The sequence below is a fragment of the Dendrobium catenatum genome, unplaced genomic scaffold, assembly GCF_001605985.2.
Source record: "Dendrobium catenatum unplaced genomic scaffold, ASM160598v2 fragScaff_scaffold_1090, whole genome shotgun sequence".
In the NCBI taxonomy this organism is placed as follows: Eukaryota; Viridiplantae; Streptophyta; class Magnoliopsida; order Asparagales; family Orchidaceae; genus Dendrobium; species Dendrobium catenatum.
In genome coordinates, this window is record NW_021319552.1 from 949,952 (window position 1) to 953,428 (window position 3,477).

Below are 3,477 nucleotides of genomic sequence, written 5' to 3' on the forward strand. Positions count from 1 at the left end.
CAATATATATATATATATATATATATATATATATATATATATATATATATATATAACAGTATGCATGTAAATCCCCCTTAAATGTTATATATATTATTATGCCAGTCATATTTTATATAGTATATTTATTATTTTGTCTAATTATTTTAATATTTTTTCTTAATAAAACATTCTAATGTTATATTATTTTTTTTTTAATTTTGCTTTATATTTTATATGCAGCAACATAATATTATTTCTAATTAAATTTTTTTGTTGCCCCCACAAAGTTTGTTGGGCAAGCCCTTCCATAGTGATCTGCTGTCATAGACAAATTCGTCATATTTAATCGGGATCGGAGTCTGCACCGCCGAGATATTGAGAACAGCGACAATAGAGAAAAAGCAGAGGAAAATGAAGGTCGAAGCCCTCGGCCTTTCCCCTTTCTCCAGCAAAGCTAGATCCCCCTCTCCTCTAATTCAATTTGCCCTAGCCGAACCCTCCATCCCGTATGCGATCTTCCATTTGGAACCCGATCTCTCCTGTTCGAATAGAGAAGCCGCTTCTGGAGAAGCCGATCAGCCTCCCTTTTGCTATCGTTCCTCCTTCACAGACGAAGCAATATATTTAAGGTTGCTCAGCTCTATGTGTAGTGTCTGGTGTTCGGTATTTTTTCTTCCCTTAATATTTGATTTCATGCGATTTTCTTTCATATGGCTGCAAATCGGCTTGGGGATCTTGGGTTTTTTTATGAAAAGGAGAAGTCGAAATCATTTTGTGATGCTTTATCTGGTGATTCGCCTGCTTTTCTACCGCTCAAAGTTTCTTCTCATCGTGGTTTGCTTGATTTAATCATTTTGGAAGAGGAATTATTGTCTCTTCTTGCGTCTATTGAGTTTGCGTTGGTAGGAAAATTTTTGGGCCGTCGCCTGCCTCTGGATTTTATTCAAAAATTCCTCTTTAATCTGAAGTTGGGTGGTGCATTCTCGATTAATGTCTTGAATCCTAAAAATGTGTTGATCAAGCTAGCTAATGATCTAGATTACTATAGGATTTTCTCTCACCGATCGTATTTCATTGCTAACTATTTCATGAAGTTTTTAAGTGGTCTTCCCTCTTTGACTTTAATGTTGAGTGCCTATTATGCCCGTGTGGATCTCTTTTCCCAGTTTGCATCCTCATCTTTTTTCACCTCTCATTCTTCATGGTTTGGGCTCTATGTTTGGTAGGCCTTTGCGTATTGAAAATGCCACTTCGAACGACACAGCCCTTTGTTGCTTGAATTCTTGTGGAACTAGATGGCACAAAACGTTATGCTTCTCATGTGTGGCTTGGCTCTGAATCTATGGGCTACATCCAAAATATTGAAATGGAGGTTTTCCCATTGTATTGCTCTCAATGTAAAACATCGGGCCACTCTAAAGAGGTTTGCCCTATTTTATTTCCTAAGATGGATGTGCGTCCCTCTATTCCTGAGGTGGCCGTCGTGGAGGTGGCTGATAATCCTGTTAATGGTTTGGTTGAGGTGGAGCTTAATGAGGGGGTACCTGTTAATGATATTACTCTTCACAATGATACTATGAATGTTGTGCCTCCTTTACATAATGAGGTGGGTCATGTTATTATGAATGTTGTAGAGTTAGGTGTTGATGTTTCACACCGTGATGTTGTTTTAGTTTCGCTTACTACTGTCCTTCAGCCGAGTGAATGTGTTGTATTGAATGCTCCTGGTGAGTTTGGTGAGGGTTTTTATGACTTGGTTGCTCCTATTTTTGAGGAGGTGGAGGTGGAGGATGGTGTGATTTAGATGGATGGTTCCCTTGGTTCACATGGGATTGTGGATGTCCCTAGTGTGGTGATTGTTGTTCCTCCCCTCCTGGGATCTACGATGGTTGCTGGCAATGTTTTTTTTAGGTGAAGGATTTTGTCGCGAGCAGGAGAGTCCTGTTTGAGATAAATTGATTGGTTGGATGACTCGATGGATTCTTTATGCGATTCAGATGATGATTTGGAGGATGAAGTTGGGGCCTTACAAGGTTCGTATGGTTTAGATATCTCTAGGGCTTTGGGTCCCCCTTTCTCTCATCATGAAAAATGACGTCATTGCAAACTAGGAGATAGTTCTTCTGCTTGCTCCATGGATGGTCAGGCTTGGTTGCAACCTTTGTGGTCTTTTGGTCTTTGATTGTGGTTGTTTCTAATTTTTTTGGACTTTATTCTGGGTTGTTTGGATACTCTTCGTGGACATTTGCTAGGGAGCTGTTGCTTTTGGTGCATTGGAGTTTGATGATACTTCCTTGTTGTTATCTTTTGTTTTGCCTTGCTTTTTTATCTTCTTTATTTAGTTGGATCCAAAGCTCGTAGGTTTTTATTCAAATGATTTTCTTTTAGTGAGCTTATAATCTTTTAAGGTCTTGTAATTTTTATTAAAAAAAATTTCAATCATATTTTTATATATTCTCATTAATTTTTTGTCTAGATTTTTAGATGCTTGATCTTGATAGAACCTTCTAAAATCTAAAATCTTCAAGATAACAATTCTTGACAATAGATTATATAGAGAAAAGAGGGGAATATATACGATATATGAAGTGATAAATAAATAAAAATGCTTAGTAGATGAATTTAAAAAGAATCAAGTTGAAGGTGATAATACTACAAAGCTAATTAAGGATATCATAATATCAAATTTTAAAAGAAATTTGATGATGATGATGATTTTTTAGTTAAATAACTATCATGTATAATTTATTCGAAAAACTTTTCATTCCCACATTTCCACACGCTCTACACAAAATAATTGTTGTTTGATTTGTATAAAAATGAGATATAAATTGATAAATAAGAGAACTCTCACTTACAATCAATTTTCAAGCAACGAATGAGTTCTTGTTCATCTCTGGCTCCTGTTTGCAAGACCAAAGTCGAATAGCCTTCAATTCATTCTCCTTTCCAAAAGCTTGACTCTGACGGCAGAGCTAACATAGGCTTCCTTCAATCTTGCATAACTAGACCGCACGCTAGACTATTCGTGTGAGACCCCTAGCCTTCGCTATCCGTTTGTGACAACTCCAATCCATGCGATGGTGCGAGAGCCGACAACCTCCACTAAAATCCATGTAAAACCCCCTATCGCGGGTCTTCCACATACAAGCAATCTGTCTGAACTCCTCACATGAATGAGATTGTACGCCTTCGTAGGAGAAAGCTCCTTATTCTTCCAAATAGCAGGCCGTTTGCAAGTACTTCATAATAATTTAGTTTTCTGCTTATATTTTAAGACCAATTCTGAAATCTAAATAAATGTTGACAATATATGGTAAAGCCTAAATCACGTAAAATATTTCATTCCCACATCCTCTACATGGAATAATTACTATTTAATTTTTATAAAAGTGAGATAGAAACTGACAAATAAGATTACACTCACTTACAATCAGTTTTAAAGCAAAGAATAAGTTCTTGTTCTACATAAAATAACTGTTGTTTTATTTGCAG